Source organism: Hippocampus bargibanti, linkage group LG16 (assembly GCF_051943395.1).
Source record: "Hippocampus bargibanti isolate YZ-2025 linkage group LG16, ASM5194339v1, whole genome shotgun sequence".
Taxonomy (NCBI): Eukaryota; Metazoa; Chordata; class Actinopteri; order Syngnathiformes; family Syngnathidae; genus Hippocampus; species Hippocampus bargibanti.
Window position 1 is genome coordinate 12,380,136 of NC_142749.1, and position 21,505 is coordinate 12,401,640.

The window sequence follows — 21,505 nt, forward strand, 5'->3', positions numbered from 1 at the left end:
CATGTAGTCCTTAAAACCCAATATTCTGGGGTTTCTGCAATTTGAGTGAAAATGACAAAAACCCTGGCATTGGAATGGACACATTTTTGCACATCATCTGGCAGTGAAAGAGTTAAAGACACAATGACGCCTGCAGTCAAATGTATATGGCACTAGTCGATGTCTGAAATCAACTGTGCTTTCCACATGAGTGATTTGTTTCTTTGCAAGGTGAGGAAAAGCTACATCGCAGGCTGCCGTCATTGCCATCGGCAATCTTGCTTAGTAGGTAAGGCTATTTTTATTCCATATGTGGCACTTTGCCGATTGCACCCCAACCACTTGGAAACAAGATTGTGAGTCAAGTTCAAATAGCCTACTGGGAATGAATGGATTCATGGGGCAGTAACGCTTGAGCCCTTATGAACATGAAAAAAAGCCACGCTGACTGCGTCAACTTTGGCTTTGACATTCTGTTGCAGACTCAGGAAAAGATTTGAATCTATTTGTACACTTAGCATCACACACTCTCCTGTCTAATTGCAATATTGATGCCATATGAATTTGCTCTGCATCTGATTGGTAAACAATCATCATTTTAATTTGATGTGCCCTCTGCAATATTCATGTATCCGCGTCGCTATTTTAATTGATTTTTAACATGCATCTCATCACTTTTACCCATCTCGTTATTTGTAATATGGCCTTCCCTGACGCCACAGTTTGCCAAACAACAGACCGTTTGAGTAAACAATGATGCCGTAAATGTTTCTTTAGTTAGCATAGCTTTGAAAAAAAAAGAAGTTGTTCAGAAAATCGCTAAAATGGAACAACAAATCGCTCACACGCTGATCACTTCCCTGCGTACCCGCACCGCTTTGTTTTCGGATACCTTCATTACGAATTCAAATGTGCCTGCGTCCTTGTCTCCGAATAATGCCGAGGCAGCCTTGAATGAATAATAATCCTCTGTTTACTTGAGGTAAACTAATTTTTTGGTGTCTCGCTTCGTTTCAACAAAATATCCCAATTTGACAAATGCATCGGGAACGTTTGGTGATTTGCAGACAAAACACAACAATTCACGCCCGCGGTTTTTTTGTTGATGCTCAGTTGTGAGTTGCTTCAATGTCAAGAAATCGCTGGGCAGTGGGATCTTCAATCCTGTTTTGTGTTTTTATCCTCTCACCTACTAACAACCTCACACAAAACCGACCATGTGGCGAGACAGAGTGAAACCCTGGACCTCCTGTAAGACATTATGACAGTCGCACTGGGGGCGTTTTCGGTCCCTAAAGTGAGCAAATGGGTCCATATGTTCAGAAAACATTTAGATCAGCAACAGGCTACTGATGGAAAAGCAAAAGGTCAAAATAGTAACTTTTTATTTGGTTTTAAAGGACAACCAACACCATTTTTTGTTTCTAACTGACATCAGAAAAACGTTTTATAGCTGATATTTTTAGTCAAATGCAAAACACCAATAAAAATGAGTTAAAGTGTCCCAAAACTACTTCAAAATGACCTCGGAGATGCCGAGTTTCAGAAGATCCCGCCCCCTTGTTTGTGACGTCACGCCAGGACGTCTTGCCTTGCTCTTGAATCAAAACAATGGCTTCAGATTCGGAGAAGATGCTTTCTTGTTACTCTTCAAATAGTTCTGAAGAGGAAAGCATAAATGTTTGCAATCAATTAAAGAAGTCCTTCCGTATCAATTTGAGCCGTCAGGACTTCAATGTAGCGTCCCAGAAAATGTACAAGATGACGTCCAGGCTCTGTTGGAAATGGGCTGATTTGTCTGCTGGGAATTTGTGTCAACTAGTATCAAATAGTAGTGTTGGTGCAACACACAACGATTCATCATCGTGTTATTTATGTGTTTTCCTTCTAATTTTGCCATCAACATGGATCAACACGAAGTTTTCAGACCAAACAAAGTACCCAAAATGCATTGTGTGTCGCTTTCTCGGTCAGGGGCGTTCCTGACGTGACATCACGTCAGGAATCGTCAACAACTGAAAAACAAGACTTCCTGAATATTCAGCGCCAGTCTTAAAACGTAAAATATGGCTATATGCGGTGGAATCTTTGTAAAATACGCTCAGTAGAAGTCATTTGAAGTGATTGTACAAATTATGGACACAACTTGTCCTTTAAGAAACAGGTGGCTGTAGGAGTTTCGAAAGTGGTTTTATGTTTTGAGGGTTTTGATGATGATCATCTTTTTTTTCTATTGGGTTTGTCTTTTGCTGTTTGAACGACATGTGTAGCAATAGGTTTTAGCTATGGTTATTTTTTTTCTATAAATAAAGTGCAGTTGCGCACAACCATTGTTTTCACCGCAGGGGGAAAAATCATAAGTGTTAATTGGATGTCTTTTTTTATATATTTGTACTTTATGCAGCTAATTTAACTGCTAACCTCATTTCATTAAATTCTACAGTTCAGTGGATTATAAATACAAACCTTGTGAATGATAACAAAAGCGTCTTTTTTCAACTGTTATTTTCTGATGGATGTTTTTTGGTATATTTTTGTCTGACCTTCCAACAGCCTTTTTGTAGCCTGAAATCTGCAATTTTCTCATTAGTCATTTGTAAATTAAATTTCTGGATTCTGCAGATTCACCCTTGGGCCTTCAGTAGTGCTATGTCTGATTCATTCCAAAGCTGTAGCTGCAAATAAAAAGGCTGGTATGATTTACTAGAGAGTCCTGTTAGCAAGGTAATAAGTTGTGACTGTTCGAGTTTTCACCATGAACGTGTGGATTCGTGATATGGGGTCAAAATTCGCTCTATTAATACCGCAGAGAAGATTGAACAATAGGATGGGGAAGCATCAATAATAACCTCCAATATTATTTGATATTTTTACTAGTTTTTACTGGTCCGACATTTCTTAATGATGTCCAACTTTTCTGAAATGCTGCCCCCTCGTGAAAATACAATACAATACAATTCAATATGTATACAATACAATACAATACAATACATATTGAATTACATAGCACTTAATCAAAAGCTGAAGCTGTAACAAAGCGCTAATAAGGACAAAAAGTAAATTCTGCCCCTTCGTGGATGGGAAAAACATTGCTCGAGTTCTGGCCAGCGCTTTATTGTATCCACGGAAGAAAAAAAAAACAAAACCCAAACTAATTCGAGAATGGCGCTCGATGTCATATTTTCAATTCCCAAATAAAGTTGGGAATGGCAGTTATGGACGAAATATAATTGACATCAGCTTGTGATACTGATATTTTCAGGCCAGCAGAGAAGGCCTTCAGGCCTTGACGGCCACCGTTTTACTGCCACCACTGTGATTCTGCTTGCATAATGCAAGTGATTATAATGTCAAACGGTAATATGAAAACACACACAAGTGACATAAAAAAAATCATATTTTGGGGGGAGGGGCGTTATGGGTCAAGTAAAGAAATGGATGTGAGGAGACCTTCAACAAAAGTCAAGGTGCCATGTCTGTGTCAGAAAATTATGAGGCCAGCAGAGATGCTTGACCTGATCAGACAGCACTCGTGGTGGGGGTTGTGTCCTGCTAAAACTCTACGATAAGGCACAATAACTCAGTGGAGCTACCTTGGATGCCTGCTGACACTCAACCCACTGTCAGCACTTTTTGTATTTTAAAAGAGAGATGCTTCCATTATACAAAAAAGTGAGAAATAAAGCTAGGAGAAATACAAGGCTATTAAAAAAATTAAAATTAAATTATAGGGTCTTAATTTGTGGGGAATATTTTAATTTCCAGGCGGTTGGAGCTGCACCGTAGAGAAGTGAAGTGACTTAACGGCCTGGCATGTGAACAGCGGGCAGGATAAAAAAAACAAAATTCTAATCTTCAATAGGGGAGCAGTTTGTTTTTGTCCCCAAAATGAAGATCTGGGCACTGTGGGCAATCTGACTCAGCAGCCCACTAATTGTTCTTTTCTGCTCTCTCCATGCCCAATGCCCTCTGGTTGCTTTTCTACCATTATCTTTTACATCCTCGTGATACACACGAATGGAATTCGACACGCGCTCTCTGGTTTATCGTTTATTTTGTGCAGTCTCGGTCACTGCCCCCTACCATCGCACCCCCTGCATACACACATGCTCTTCTCTGATGTGTTTGGGGATGTTGATGAACCACAGCGAAGCTGCTAATTCCCGGCGCAGCGAGTGTGCACACCGACGGAGGGGAGGACTGAAGTGTTCACAACGCGCCATCTCTGTGATGCTCCAGCCAGGAGAAAACGATCCCAGAGGCCAAGATACGTGCATGAGTGTGTGTCCGTAAAATAGAAATAGACTGAGACAAAGGCTGTGCTGAAGTGGCATTGAATCATTATTTTAGTGTTAAGCTCAGACGGGCAATTGACGGGCTTCTGTTAGTTGATTAAAGGTTAGGCACATTTAAGTTATTTTGGATATCGTCCTTGTCCTAAAATCAACTTTCTGGCGTTAATCTCTTGCTTTTACACCCAGTGACAAATACTGAATATCAATGATGATTGCCTAAAAGTGATCGGGCATTGTCTATGTTAGCAGTTGAAATACAACCAGAAATGGTCATCGCCAAACACTTCTATTTCAATTCAATTCTATTATGCATCTTCACACATTGCTGTATCACAAACAATACAGAATATGGCACACAAATATACAAATATACAAATATACAAATATACAAATATACACTACCTCTATTGACAGTATATGTCAACTATTGACAACAGGCTTGGTGACTGCCTTTTTATCTGACTGCCAATCACAAATCAAACACGACCGGTCTTAGATTTCATTAGGTTGGTGTGTGCGAGTGTCACAACAACAAATAAATAAAAAAAATTACAAATGAATTTGGGAATGCCAGACTGCGACGAGATGCTAGCGGGGCGATTAGCCTGGCTAACCTCATTTGGGTGGCAAATTTCATTTTATGGCACCATTGGTAACAAACGTGCCTGAGTCAATTGACCAAAGTTGCGCAATGATGAAAACTGGCTCAATTAATCAAGGATTTTGAAAAAAAATACATTAAATAGGAATAAGTATCCATTTTTATGTTTGTTTTTCAGCATTTTTGGCCACGACATTCAACAAGGAGGAGACTATGCTGAGCGGTTGCACCTTTTCGGTCGCACGAATATGCCAGCACTGTTTTTGATTTGTGATCAGTGCTATTTGACTGTCATCACTGGACAGCTCTGGGGTGATTGTGCTTTTTTTTTGCGCTTGTACTGGCCAAAATTCTGTTCACCGAAAAGGTCAATGCCTGTGCGAAACTGCCGCGGCTTGGAATTGAAGTGGATTTACGTGGGATAGGAGATGTGAGACAATCTCTTTTCGTCAATAGATGCTACGGTTTTGTGTTTGCTTTCAATATTTAGCTTGTAGCAGATGTTCACATTTCACCATGATGTCCCCCGATCCACTGGTGAAAAGGACGATTTGATCCTCTGCTCTTTCATCTAGAACTGATTCATACAACAATGAGGGTGCAGAAAGTTCTTAATATTGAATGACTGTCTGTGTATGCATGTTGTATCACATTATTATTTAGTTTTTTTGTTAGTTTGACTTTAAGATGGCGCCGCAAGAGTGGCTGCCTTTATAGCAGCCCCCTCAATTTTTTTTCTAATTCTTTCTTTCCTTTCCTCTTCCTTTTATGACTTTGCTGCTGTGAAATGTAAATTTCTCCACCACAAGACTAATAAAGGCTAATTCAATGGAATCCAATCCACATTGTCACTTGATGTTTTTGTCATCTGCTAAGCGGAAAGAGCTTCCTCATACAGTAAAGTGAGCAAAACCCCATCTGAATAGAACTATTTGTCCATTTTTTGTCCTTTTTGTTTTGCATCCAATCCATCCCACCTGCACAGTTCAGACTCGTTTTGCATCCACTCGCCTGCGCCACGTCGCATGATAATCATGTCTGGATCGAAGGTCATTATTTGTGCATTAGCTGTGCTCCAATGGATACCCGGTGGCGTCGTGTTTAAGGACACCCAAAAAAAAAAACGTGTGAAATGAGGACACTTTCCTGAGCTGTGTTTATGACAAAGAGGAAACAGCTTTGACATTTCTGGGATGCTGCGGGGGCATCGAAACGCTCCTAAACTAAACTTCAAACATGGCGAGTTCTTGCCTCGGGCGCGAGCACAAATGGACCAGGTGCCAGCATTGTTTACAGAAATGAGCGATTCACTGTCGGTAACTTATTTTATTTCATTTGAAAAAGAAAACATGCAGAGTAGAGTGTTGGTGCTATGGTTGTCAAAGTTTTTCACAGCAAGTAGGAAAAGTATTTTTCCGCTCCATGGCCCAACATAACCAATGTTTTAAATAAATAAATAAATAAATAAATAAATAAATAAATAAATAAATGCAGCTGAGATAGGCTCCAACACCCCCAGCAACCATCATGAGCAATAAGCGGTACAGAAAATGGATGGATGGATAAATAAATAAATAAATAAATAAATAAATAAATAAATAAAGAATGAATGAATGAATGAATGAATAAATAAATAAATAAATAAATAAATAAATAAATAAATAAATAAATACATAAATGCAGCTGAGATAGGCTCCAACACCCCCAGCAACCCTCATGAGGAATAAGCGGTACAGAAAATGGATGGATAAATAAATAAATACATAAATAAATAAATAAATAATGAATGAATGAATGAATGATTGAATGAATGAATGAATGAATAAATAAATGCATATACAGTAAAGTCTTGTTATATCGATATCAGTTATATCAATAGTACTGCTTATTACGATACTATTTCTATGAACTCAAGGAGAAAATTACATGCCCGCAGGATCGGATATATCGATAGTCCGGTTATATCGATATTTTTTCCCACTCCCGAGAATATCGATATGAGACTTTACTGTATAAATACATAAATAAATACATAAATACATAAATAAACAAACAAATAAATTAAGTAATTAATAAACGAGTGAATGAATATGTAAATAAATAAATACATACATACATACATACATACATACATACATACATACATACATACATACATACATACATACATACATACATACATACATACATAAATAACTAAATAAATAAATAAATAAAATACACTTGTGTATTTGTTTATCAAAAAACAGACAGGTTTTATTCCTATGAATTATATATCATATTTTTGAGTGCCACTGTAATATTATGCCAATTTTAAATTGCAGACTCCATTGAAATAAAGGAAAATGAAATCCTGTGCTTAAATTCTGAATTTTATGACATCATACTTTTGGGGCGTCTCCTCTAGCTACTGCATTTCTATGTTTTCCTGACGTAGTCTTGCCAATTTTGCGACTTATTTAATTACTTTGCTCGTCAGTCGTAAAAAAACAGCATATTCCTTTTTAGCCGTGATCCATACATAGGGCCATAAAACTCTATGGCGACATTTTATACTGTCACATCGCTGCAGAATTCCTAATGCGCCATCCTTTGATGTCCGTTACCCACAGGCCTGATTAAATCACTTCTAATATTTCTTTAAGACTGAGATGTCGCCATGCATTTCCAAGTCCCCAATATGTCATAAACCTTTTGGTTTATGACAATTGTCCAGATGACCGCGCTAGGCTTGAAGTGTTTTGGGGTGCTAGCAAACGTTCGACTCATCAGGCTGTCTGACTTTACAGGCCCACTTTGTACGATCAAAGCTCACATTTGTGCACGGAAGCGAGGAAAATACCTGCACTTGGTCCAGCCAGGACCAGCTGCTGCTGCTACGCGGCACTAGCAAGAAAATGACCTTTCCTGTTAGATGAACGAAGTCTATTCAGAACAGATTAATTGGCTGTCACAGTCAACTATAAAAATGATTCAGAGTTTGTCTGAAAGGATGGAATACCTTGAAAGGATTGGCATTATTAGTGTATTTCTTTTAAGGTTCAATAAGTGAGACCAATAAGCATGTGAAGCCTTATTTTACCTTTCGGCAAACCAAGATTCCTCACCTGGTTTATTACAGGTCAGGTAATTTTCGAATTTGTGACAGCAATAGGAAATGTCATTGTAGGTCATCATGAGTCATTTTGCAATTAAAGTTGGCTTCTACCCTTGCTAATCTGTGTAATGCACCAGAACCGATAAGAATAGCAACTCATTTCCGGACAAAATGATATATTTAAGATGATTTTGTAACAACGAAGGCAGACAATTATTGAGTACTAAATCTGATCAACCTGTCCTGACCCAAACTGCTGTCTAGAAACAATTAAAAACAGAGCCCGATCAGTGAGTACATAAAATCAAACGCAGTCAACAAAGCATTTTTAACCATGTTCTCCCAAAATGTACAATGTTGACAATAATAAACACACAATCGTGTGTCCCAAATGTTTATCTAGATTCTTCATTCCATGTCTGTAACAAGAAAGATACGCCCTGCTCGCTGAAAGCCGTCTATCCCCAATACATTGGCAGGAAGAAAAAAATGTGCGCAGCAATGGTATTAGCATAAGCTAGCTAAGCTAACCATAGGAATCTATTAACCTTCTTTTGGAACACTGTGGAGCCTTGCTGACTGGAAATGTTGCCACTCCACAGAGAGTTAGTAAAAGGTGTTAACGGTAGAAGACAGGCAGGAGGTTGATTGTCTTCTGCAAAATGGCCGCTTGTGTATGAGATGCTAAAAAACACGTGATTAGCGGGTCATGTGGACCTGTTGATTAGTCATTTTAACAGAAAGGTGTAATCTTGTAACAAAATAATAATAATAATAATAATAATACATGTCATTTCTAAGCGCTTTTTTAAACTCTCACTGACACTTTACAGTCACAGGATCAGTTTTTCTGTGGGTGAGCAGGAGCAGCCACACGCGCCAGTGTTCACTCAACCTGAAAGTAACTCAAATAGATAGAAAACTAGCTAGCTAGCTAATAGATAGCCAATAGATAGCTATATAGATAGCTAGCCAGCCAACTAGAAAGATATACAGCTAGCCAGCTACATATCTAGCTAGCTACTCAGCTAGTGAGATAGATAGACACAGGCAACATCCGATTTACGACAGAGTTCCTTTCCGACAGAAACCGTTGTAGGTCAAAATTGGATTGGATTGGATTGGATATGCCTTTATTAGTCTCACAGTGGAGAAATTAGAAAATTATTATAATTAGAAAATAGACACGTTGGCAGATAAATAAGCTTAAAATAGGAATGAAAATGAGTACCAATGTGTTTATCGCTCTAGTGTTACTATTGCGCCGAGAAAAAATGTCTGTGTAAGCTCTAAGTCGTACATGAGTGTGCATTGCTGTCATCTGTACTTCTTTGAAGGTGAGGTCTGCCACCGCCACCTGTGTCCATTCGGGATATATACAGGGCCAGGGCTACCAGCAAAAATTTAGTTCGCTGATAAAGCTTTTCGGATGAGGAGCGAAACATCCGACACCTTCAAAGTACAGATAACAGCTTAAGAAACCTTTTCATCAAAATGGTGAACAAAAAAACAGCACAAGCACGACTACTAGCACTAGCAAAAAAAGAACATACAACACAAACACAAATCTTAATTCTGGCAGCTTCTCGTCATCATAATATCCACTATATCATATTATCAAACATGCGTGAGCGTAAGGGAGTGGATTTCAAAAATAAATGGCTTCATCATGCCGTATAAGTACATAAAAAATGAGAGCCGACGAGCTTGAAACAAAGCGAACAAAGAAGAAAAAAAGTACAGTGGTATTATCATACACAGAAAGTCGGCTCCAGTACTTAATGACACAGAGAGATGTAATTGATTACTGTTATCAGTGAGGAGGCAGTTACAGTAATGCAGATAATGGTGGTCGTAATACATTGCCCCGTGATATCTCTTGGGCTGATCGAAAGTGACGTAAAGAAATGTCACGAAAGAGGGGCAAAGAAATGAGGGGAAAGTGAGACAAAGGATGATGAAGATGTTCTAATAATAAAAGCCGTATTCATCTATCAGTGTTGTCCTTCCTTTGGAGGAACATTTGATCTTTACTCTCGTGTTTCCGTTTCCACTATGTTATCCATACTGTCCCCGTCAGCGAGCTTTCATCATTATTTATGCTTTATCAATAACGGCCGATTGCACCCCGGTGACAGCCATTCGTCTCCGCTCAGCCATTTTCACAGTTTTCGGTCCATTTCGCGCCCGTCCCACGGCTCACCTCCTTAATCAAGTCCCCTCCTCATTCGTCACTCGTCTTTTCGCCATCCTCACCTGCTTTTTTGTCTTGCTCATCCATTTTCTTCCTTGCAGCCAAGGCTCTCCGGCTCATCGCTTCCTGGATCGTGGTCATAGTAGAGCAGCCCCCGTGCCTGCTGGAAGAAGAAAAAAATGTCGCAAAGTGAGCATGGTGACACACGTATTATCAATAGAGGGTTGACAAATTGTCATGTTGAAAGTGTTCAAGGACGACAACAGTTCCAAACATGGAAAAATGTGAAGGCCTTGATGTCAAAGAAGCAAAATTGATCTTGACAGCATTAATTTAAGGTATCTTTTTGTCAATACAGATGTGATTGATTGGATTGGATTAGCCTGTATTAATCTCGCAGTGGAGAAATTTACATTTAACAGCAGCAAAGTTATGAAAGGAAGAGGAAAGGAAAGAAAGAAGTAGAAAAAAAATACAGGAGCTGCTGGAAAGGCAGCCACTCTTCCGACGCCATCTCGAAGTAAAAAAAAAACTAAATAACAAATTTATTGAATTTATTGTATACTTTGTGGATAGGTTGTTTCTTTTAACTAGGTTGACACTTTTGCCTGGATTTTCTTTCCATGCAACAAATTCATGGTATATATTTAAAAAAAATCTAATTTGTTAACAGAGCAGGGACGGTTTTTTATTTATTTATTTATTTTCTGGACATAGTCGACTGTGTTGTTTCAAAATAACAGTGCTGAAAAAACACGCGACATACATGTACTTGCGGTATGACGAAAATTGAGACATGGTGAGTTGAGGGTTTATAGATCAGACTGTTTCGAGTACAAACAATACACTACTCAGCCATAGACGCCATTTCCCACTATAGAAGAAGTAGTGAGCAACCCCAGCTTGTACTGTAGCAATTTATAATGTGGTGTGCCATATATTTGGAAAATTTTAATACATTTATATATTATATTTGGAAAACCTTTTTCATTCATTGATACAGTCCAGTGCACCTTATATATGTAAAAAGTTTGAAAATACACCATTCATTTGGGGTGCACTTTATACTCCAGTGTGCCTTATACACCGGAAAATATGATATATGGGATAAACAATTCAAATGTAACATGCATTCGCACACACATACACACACACACACACACACACACACACACACACACACACACACACACACACACACACACACGCACACACACACACACACACACACACACACACACACACACACACACACACACACACGGATGGACGGACGTGTACTGTATCACAATCATTCAAGGTTTTTATGATGTAAATAGCAAGAACTCATTTAAGTCTATTGTCAGACAGTAATGACTTCTCAATAACAATCCTTCCCAATAACACAGACCTATTAAATTGCAGAGCGCATTGAAAAGTTTACCAAAAGGACCCGCTTAATTTGGTGTTGCACTTTAACTCATTCACTGCCAGATGATGTGCAAAAATGAGTCCAATCCAGCGTCAGGGTTTTGTCATCGTCACTGGAATTCCAGAACCCACAGAATATTGAGTTTTAGGACTACATAGGCATTTAATGCAGCGTAAGAAACCTTAGAATCTTTTCTTTCATCAGAAAAAAAGAGTTAATTCCTAAGTTATATAGGTCCGGAGTTATATGAGGTTGAAATGGGGGCAGGTTTACGAAATACAATACAATACATACATATTGATTTACATAGCACCTTATCAAAAGCTGAAGCTGTAACAAAGTGCTAATACGGACAAAAAGTAAATTCTGCCCCCTCGTGGAAGGGAAAAACATTGCAAGAGGTTTGACTAGCGCTTTAACAAAACCCGAACAAATTAGGGAATGGCGGTGAATGAGTTAACAGTGATTTTCGTATTTGTTGTTCCCGTGCATGAATTTACAATGCAAGGCAACTTTAGCCAAAGTGAGTGTGTTCAGCGTGTGTCGCTATTCCCAGCTGTCTTTTGGGTGCGGGATTGATTCCATTGTGTGCTACTTTGCCGGTCACGCTTGAAATAACCTGAGCTAAGCTGCTTTGCTGTAAATTGATCAGGGAGTAGAGGCGAGGTTGACGCAAAAAAAGCGCACGAGGAAAAACAGCATTTTCATGTTTCGCCTAATTTCCACAAATGAACCGGGACCGTTGGAAACTAATGGACTCGAGTCGAGCTCGTGATTTTTTTTTGACAGTAACGCTCACCAACGCGTGCAATGGAGGAGGGAAACATGTTTCCTGAGTGAACAATATCAAAGTGATCATTTCAGATGCAAAATGCTTGCTGGCTCAGCTCCTTTGTTGGACTTTTCTCATTAAAATGCTTTGCGTACTTTTCAGCGACGTGTTAAATGTTTGGACGTTTTCCATTCAAACAAGATTTCAAATGAACAGGATTGGCTGTCTGACGACTCAATTGATACAGCTGACAAAATAATGTCGCCATTTGCATATATATTGTATTACGGGCTCAATTTTCATTGGGCGAAAATCCGCATGGGATGCAAGAGTGTATCACATCTTGAATATAATCAACACCAGTGTGTCATTGTTTTTTTGTCGTGGCTGAATAGGAGTGTCCATTTAACCCTTTCGTACTCAAATAATGATAGCGCTTTTTTACAGTTTTAGCTGTTGTTAAAGCGATATATAAATCAATATTTATCGGTTTGTACTTTGCACAGCCACCCCAATTTCAAGCTCAGATAACTCCGGACCCATATAACTTCGGAATTAACTCTTTTTTTCTGATGAAACAAGAGAGTTCTAAGGTTTCTTGCGCTGAATCGAATGTTTATCGCTGCTTTAAAACCCGCCTCAAGACTCACCTGTACTCTTTGGCATTTGACCCAGCCTGAATCAGACTTAATCTTAGTTTTACTCCCTGATGCTTTCTACTATCTTTGTGACGGATTTATTTCCTGTATATGATAATTGTCCATGTTTAGCGCTTTGTTACAGCTTCAACCAGCTGTTGTTAAACTGCTACATGAATCAATATGTTTGTTTGGTATTTTGTACAGCCACCCCCATTTCAAACTTAGATAACTCCAGATCCATATAACTTGGGAATTAACTACTTGTTTCTGATGAAAGAACAGAGTGTAAGGTTTCTTATGCTGAATTGAATGTTTATGTTGTCCTAAAACGCAATATTTTGTGGGTCCTGGAATTCAAGTGACAATGACAAAAACCCTGCCACTGGAGTGGACATGTTTTTGCACATCATCTGGCAGTGAACGAGTTAAAAAGTGAAACTAAATTCCCCCATTGCTTCCATTCTGGCAATGAAAATATGAAATGAACACTTTCTTCGAAATGCAACACCCCTTCCACTCATCTATTTGCACAAAACACACGCCCGCAAGAAAAATGTCCTTGTCTCGGCTCGGACCCGAGAGGTCTTTTATCTTTATTAATGATAATATGGAAATGTCCTCGTAAAGGAGGGGGTATTGTTAGCCCGACTATCACCTTAAATGAGCATTGACCTCCCGCTTTGTTATGAGTATGTGTTTGAGGGAATGCCACAAGGGTGCAAAATTCGTTTTGACTCGTATATCGAATGACACAGAGCGGCTTCGTGTAACAACAACGTCGGCTTTATTACGTATTCATGCCAATGCAATGATTGAAAAAATAAATAAATAAGACCTCATGCAAAATCGGACTTGGCGAATATGCTGATTTGCATGAAATATTCAGCGCAAGAGTGACACCAAATCAGTTTACTCTCATTTGATATTCACCTAGAAAGTGTAGTCGGGCCCCACTTCTTCAATTTATAATGTATGAAATGTGAACGTCTATGCAAATGGTGCTTTAGATTAGTTAAAAGTGATGAATGCAGGTACATTTAAATTCTTCCCCTTTATGAGGCTAATCTGTGAATAATGCATTCAGGACTGAGCGGCGGTGGCGGCAGGCTGGGAGCAAATTATGAACATCTGCCTGAGACCTATACACAAAGACGAAGCCAATTATCGCTCATGACACACTTAAAGGCTTTAATGGGCACGTCAAAATAAAAGTCTGCGCCGCGGTAGATCACGGTACCCTTGATAAGTCACCAGAACGGCTGAATGATGAAAGGAAGTGCACGCCGTGTCAAGCGCCGTCACGCCAACTAGCCCAAAGACTACCCAGCTTTATTTTTAGTTGCCAATCTGTTTGTTGGTGTGCTGGAGAGAAAAAAATAACAACAAAAACAACAACAAAAACGGGCCACGTGCTATTTTTAAATTGTTTAATCAGCCGGAACAGAACAACCTCAGGCGTGCAGCGGCGTGTCTTATCTCCATATGTGTTTCCCTATAAATTAATCCCAATGCCTCGAACTGTATCTGATCTGACACCAGCTTGAACGCATAATAAGTGACACCGACATGAATATGCATTGTGATACGCATGTAAACATGTATAACGATTCGACGAAGATTCTGGAAGCGACGTTGACCAGAAACGCCATTCACCACCAAACTGTTTCACATGCACAAGGGTCGCGGGGGGACCGGAAACATACACAACAAAAATGCAGAAAGCTACTCTAAAAAGCATTGGACAATTCACACATTCTATGCCAGCCATTTTCACACCCTATTTTACCTTACACAGTGAGAACAAAATATGTTTAACCCTTTCATGCACCATGTAACCTGATCACATGATAAAGTGCCCACTGAGTCAGCCACTGCCCCGGAAAGGGTCTTTTGACATGCACTAAAGTGAATTAAAAAAAGTCGCAGCTTGGAATTGAAGCGGATTTACGTAAAACAGGAGATGTGATAGAATCTCTTTTCATCAATGGATGCTTCATGTTTTGTTTCTACATTTCGCTTGGAGTCGATGTGCACACTCAACCATGATGTCCCTGATCGATCCACTGGTGAAAAGGACACTGTCATCCTCTCCTCTTTCATCTAGAACTGCTTCATACAACAAAGGGTGCAGAAATTGCTTAAGATTGAATGACTGTCTGTGTGTTTTGTGTTGTGTGATAATTTTTGTTATTTAGTTTTTTGTTGTTGTTTTGACTTCAAGATGACGCTGTGACAGTGGCTGCCTTTACAACAGGTTCTGTATTTTGTTTTTCTACTTCTTCCTTTCCTTTCCTCTTACTTTCACCCATTTGCTCACACTATGAGACTAATAAAGGTTAATCAAATCCAATCCAATACTTGATGATTTTTCGATATCAGCGCAATGGTGTTAACATAAATGGTTAGTTTTCATTTGGCCTGGGAGATTGATATGCAAACTGACTGAAAACTGGCCAATTAAAAAGCCGGGTACGTAATGTCGATTTTATAAGTCACCAAGGAAGGAAAGGATCAGAATTACTGGCAAATTACAGGTGGGTGAAAAGGAGTCGTACATGCTCCAGTGACATGTTAAAGCATATGCTTGGCTTCAAAAGTTTGAGAAGGGGGGCTGGTGAAATGAATAAATCATGACTCTTAGTCCAAACAGCTGCGATGGGGGAAACATGATTTTTTTTTTACACCCCATCCTCAGCATAGAGTCAAAATAAAGACGGGGGGTGGTTGGAAGTATCCCAAGCAGGTGCGTTACCTGGGTGGAATTCAAAGTTGCACACAGCGAAGGAGTGAGGTTGAATAAGTGAGTGGGATGCATATTATTAACACAGCGCTTCTAATTTTGGCCTGGAGAGCCATTTGAAAGCAGCTTGCGTGTACATAACGGCAGATAAATTGGCCGGTTAATATGAGGAATGGAAAAAAAACTAAAATAAAACATATGAAGTGCATTAATATACATTTCAAGGCTTTGCTGGTTTTATAATCCAACAATGGCTGATTGCCGTTTTTAAAATAGCACCAGTGCTGCATTGACTAAGCGGCTTTGAAGCAGGCCAGTTGAAAATGTTAATGCTTAGAATTGGTTTATTTTAATCCTAATTATTTGCAGGCGTGCACGGGAACTAATACTTTACATTCTATAAATGGCTTGAATAATCATCGAAGGTTGCCCCAATTAATAAACGAGAAGAAAAGGTTCAATGCAAATACATGCTGGACGTTATGAATATTAAGTATAGTAGGTCGCAATTAATCGGAGACAGATTAGGGTGTTGAACAATACGATGACATTGCATATCATGAGAAAGTCACTAAAAAGTGAAATAAAAAGTCTGTGTTATGGCGACATGGATTGCCTTTAACTCATTCACTGCCAGACGATGTGGAAAAACGTGTGTCCAGTGCCAGGGTTTTTGTAATTTTCACTCAAATTGCAGGCCCCACAGAATATTGAGTTTTAGGACTACATAAAGATTCAATTCAGCGTAAGACACCTTGGACTCTCTTCTTTCATCAAAACAAAAGAGTTAATTCCTAAGTTACATGGGTCTGTTTGAAATTTCTAAGTTTGAAATGAGGGTGGCTGTATAAAATAAAATACAATACATACATATTGGTTTATATAGCGCCTTAACAAAAGCTGACTGAAGCTATAACAAAGCGCAGTTATATGCAAGAAATAAAGCAGTCACAAAGATAGTAGAAAGCCAGGGAGTAAAACTAAGATCAAGTCTGATTCATGCTGAGTCCAATGCCAAAGAGTACAAGTGTGTTTTGAGGCGGGTTTTAAAGATGGACAGCGATGCAAGAATCCAAACTAAGGCGCGGAAAATCCTACTGGACCCTCCGCACCCTGCCCACCACCTTTTCCAGCTACTCCTCTCAGGCAGGCGCTAACGATCCATGCGCATCAAATCCAGCAAGCATTTAAACAGCTTCTTCCACCAAGCCATTAACTCTTTGAACAGTAGCCCAAATGGAACTGTATAGTGTCTCTTTGCAATTTTTTGATGATGATACTAGTGCAGCGTTTTCTACCGGAAACAAATTCCTTGTGTGTTCTACATACCTGTCAATAAAGATAATTCTGATTCTGAATCTGATAAATGTTCAATTCAGCATAAGAAACCTTAGATTCTCCTCTTACATCCGAAAAAAAGAGTTAATTCCTAAGTTATATAGGTCTGGAGTTATCTGAGCTTGAAATGGAGGTGGATGTACAAAATACCATACAATTGATACATATTGATTTATACCGCTTTAACAACAGCTGAAGCTATAACATAGCGCTAACATGGACAAAAGGCAAATGCTGCCCCACTGGGGAAAGGGAAAAAAATTGCCAGAGGTCTGACCAGCACTTTATCGAACCAAAACGCGAACAAATTCGGGAATGGTGCCCCATGTCATGCTTTTCAATTCCCGAATGAATTAAAAACTAAGTACCCAGTTGAGTATAAAAAAGACCTTCCGTGAACAAATGCTCGGAAGAAATTAATGTGTGTGGTTGAAATTGGAATCCACTGGATAGACTCAATTCCAAATGTAGCTTTGTTTAATAACCATGCTGTTCGTTGACTGCTTTTGCTCCGTGGTCCATTTTCTCAAAGCTCAATAGCTAACCATCTGAAAACAAAATGCACAACAAAAGGAATATTGTGAATAACAATGCCTTGTTTGCACAGCGTTAAAAAGGCAGAAAATGCTTCTTCTTTTATTTGCACCTTGATTCAAAATCTCACCAAAAATCCCGCAGCGACGCTACAAATGTTTACCGCAAACTGCACTTCAATCTTACTTCACTGTCAAATGAATGAAAAGAACAACGCTCATGATTCTCCTCCTCCAATTACACCTGAATGGCCGTAACCTTCCTGTTTGGACGATATTCCTCAGTTAATTAAAGTGCATACACGCGGTGAATCCGCACCCAAGTGTGCACTTTCCCTAGCATGAGGACGGCCGTCCGGAAGCGGAGTCCTCTCCACAGGACACCAAGACGACAGTTTGCTTCTATCAGCAGAATATTACCCAGCACGACTCCTCATATTTGTGCATGGCCTCCCGTGGCTGCCGTCGCTTTCACCATCCATTTTCTCCCGCAATGCAACCATTTCTCAACAACACAAAAACTGCAGTCCTCTCAAGTTTTTTTTCCCTCCGCCTCCTCAGTTGTGTGCGTCTGGGATTATTGATGACATCGATTTTTACTTGGCCGCTCGTACTTATACAGCACATTAGCACATTTCAAAGTAATAACAATAATGGCGGGAAGCGCTGTGAGAAAGGGGCCGGACCATGGCAAGATTCATTTCCCAAGAAGAAGCGTTCGTGCCTGGAAAGTGAGACTCTTCACGGAGGACCACACGCAGCTGAATTTGAGACCTACATGATCTAAATGACAAAATGATTTGGAATTTTGTTCAAAGAAATCAAATGACCAAGCTAATTATGACTTGCATCATAAAAATGAGGACATGAATAAGACACCCCGTCGTAATTGCATCTCATCTTGGATCAAGCAGGAAAGTCATGTCCAGATTTTTTTTTCTTTGCTGGAAATAACATTTAGACGTGTGTGTGTGCGCTTGTGTAATTTTGCAGGTTGGCAGAAGCAAAAGTCCTGGCAGGCTGCTGACCACCTGCCGCTTGACTGGCATGTTTGCAGCACAGCAGGTAGCGTGGGCACGTCTCCAGAGGTGTCATTACGCAACCTTGATCCCCTTTTCACTGTGCCCAACTTCATTTTTCCCGAATGGCATTTGCTTCACGGCGAAGGACGCCACCTCGCAATTAAAAAACACTTTTTTAACAGCCGCGTCGACCGCCGTTGCCGTTCACACACAGAAAATAAGGGCCAAACTTGATTTTCTTTTACAAACCACCAACAATTATACTGGAAGGCATGACATAGGTGTACCTAATCAAGTGTCCTGTGGTGTGCGTTAATCTGCGTGCTGGGCAGGATTCGTGTAAGCGTGCGTGCGATCGACCCATGAGACTGGAGAGCTCAAAGCGTTGACTCTTCCCTTCTAATTAAACTGCGTTAAAAGGCAGATTTCTGGCAAGTTGCCTCTGCAGGGGAGGCAACTGCAAAGTCTTCTCCATTTTCTCACTCGACCCAGAGTAATAATTACCTGAGATAATTACTCAGCCCTCTCCAGCAATTAATGCCAATTCCAGCAGCGGTGCGCTGTGGTGGTGCTTGTCCAATTTGACTGAGGTGGGCTTGGCTGATGGGGCATATTCGACCTACTAGTAGCTAAAGTGTTATTTAACCACACTATAGCAACAAATGGATGGATGGATGGATGGATGGATGGATGGATGGATGGATGGATGGATGGATGGATGGATGGATGGATGGATGGATGGATGGATGGACAGACTGACGGACCGGCCGACTGACCGACCGACAGACCGACAGACCGACAGACCGACAGACCGACGGACCGATCGACAGACCCACCGACCGTCAGACCGACCGTCAGACAGACCGACCGCCACACTGACCGACAGACCCACCGACTGCTACACCAACAGACTGTGCGACCGACCGACCGACCGACCGACAGACCGACCGACAGACCGACCGACAGACCGACTGACCGACCGACTGACCGACCGACACCGACCGACCGACAGACTGTGCGACCGTCAGACCGACAGAGCGTCAGACCGACCGACCGACAGACCAACCGACAGATCAACCGTCAGACCGACCGACAGACCGACCGACCGACAGGCCAACCGATAGACCGACCGACAGAGTGACAGACCGACCGACCGTCAGACCGACTGACCGACCGACCGACCGTCAGACCGACTGACCGACCGACCGACAGACCAACAGACTGACCGTCAGACCGACCGACAGACAGACCGATAGACAGACCGACCGACAGACGGACCGATAGACAGACCGCTGTCTATAATAATTCAGAATGCGGCATATTGCTTTCTATAAATCAGAAAATGAATGAAATTGGCCCGAAATGTCTCTAAGCAATTGCCAAAACAGTGTATGATAATGAATCGAGTCACCTGTCAGAGTGGCTTGGATCACGTTGGGAATTCAAAGTCAGTGTCTGTCGCCCTGCTGCGTCCAAGCAAGCATGTTGTCACAAACGTAAACGCACACCAGTAAACAAATGGCGCTAACCATCATATGCCGCCGCCTACCACAGGCCCGGCGCTCGCGTGCCGTTGCCAACGTCTCAACATGGGGTATGCAAAACATTCTCACACACTGACCCCATGCTCACACTTTGTACTTCTGAATTCATTTTTCTGCACACGGAACCACGTGGCCTGGGGAGGGAAACGAAGCTCAGTGGGGAAGGATGAGCACTCATCTCATTGAAGCTGATCTTATCAAGTGATTACTTATTCACACGCTGTTTATTCCCCCGTTGACAACACCGAGCTCTCATTTGCCGAGTTGCCGCCTGACAACACGTCAGCGGTTCCAGCTTGCATGGTGCCCCAGCCCCCTTGAATTCTAAACACTAATGATGAATGAGTGCCCTCGCAACGTTGAATTCCGAAGCACAATGTGAAAATCCCTCTTATTAGTGCTAAGCCCCAGTCACCAGTCATGAAAACCTCCTTTGAGCGAACACTCCAGGCACTATATATACCGTACATATATATAGTATAGATAAAGATGGATGGTTGGATGAAGTATGGATGGATGGATGGATGGATGGATGGATGGATGGATGGATGGATGGATGGAAGGGTAGAAGGGTAGAAGGGTAGAAGGATATAAGGCTGGATGGCTGGATGGATAAATGGCTAGGTGGCTAAATGGCTAGATGGAGAGATGGATGCGTGGATAGCCACTATTTTGTGGGAAATAATTCACACTGAATGTTGTGCTTGTAATTTTTTTGCACAGTTTTGTTGTACATAGATGGCCCTTCAAAAATAGATAAATAAATAAATAGACAAACAACTTGCTCACTAGCTAACTAGCTAGCTAGCTACCTATATCGATAGTTCGATAGATCGATAGATAGATCACACACACAAACGCACAAACAAATATGTTACATGAATATTTCCTTCTGTTATCGTGAAACATTGAATGTGCTGTTTTTAATCTGAATGTCAGATGCTTTTGCATTGATGCCTTAATTATATTGATCTGAGTAGAAATGAACAAAAACGAAAGAGTGTCCCTCAATATCACCGCCGACTCCAATTGTTTTTCCACAGTGAGCACAAAGAGCCGCGCGCGCGCACACACAAAGGTCAGCTTTATTAAAGGCTTTTTATTTCCCAATTGACTCGCAACAAATGTGAAAGGCGTACTTTGTAATGGCAAAGGCAGTGCATGGCGGAAAACAAGTGCAATATAAATGAGGCTCAATCAGAAACAAAATTAATTAGCTGGCCAATTAGAGGACAAAAACAACAACATTGAAATCATCATATACCGAAAAGGTCACTGATAATATCTGGAGACACTGGACCATCCAGCTACGGCATTTTGGAAGGGGCAAACCGTGAA

The 21,505-nt window shown here is 40.6% G+C and overlaps 1 long non-coding RNA gene across 1 annotated transcript in view; it reads right to left on the minus strand.

Moving 5' to 3' along the window:
- Positions 1-10,224: 10,224 nt before the first annotated feature.
- Positions 10,225-21,505, minus strand: part of LOC148886494 (uncharacterized) — a 92,248-nt gene continuing 80,967 nt past the window's right edge. The window contains exon 6 of the long non-coding RNA XR_016117760.1: positions 10,225-10,329. This is a non-coding gene — a long non-coding RNA (uncharacterized LOC148886494). The remainder of the gene's footprint in view (positions 10,330-21,505) is intronic.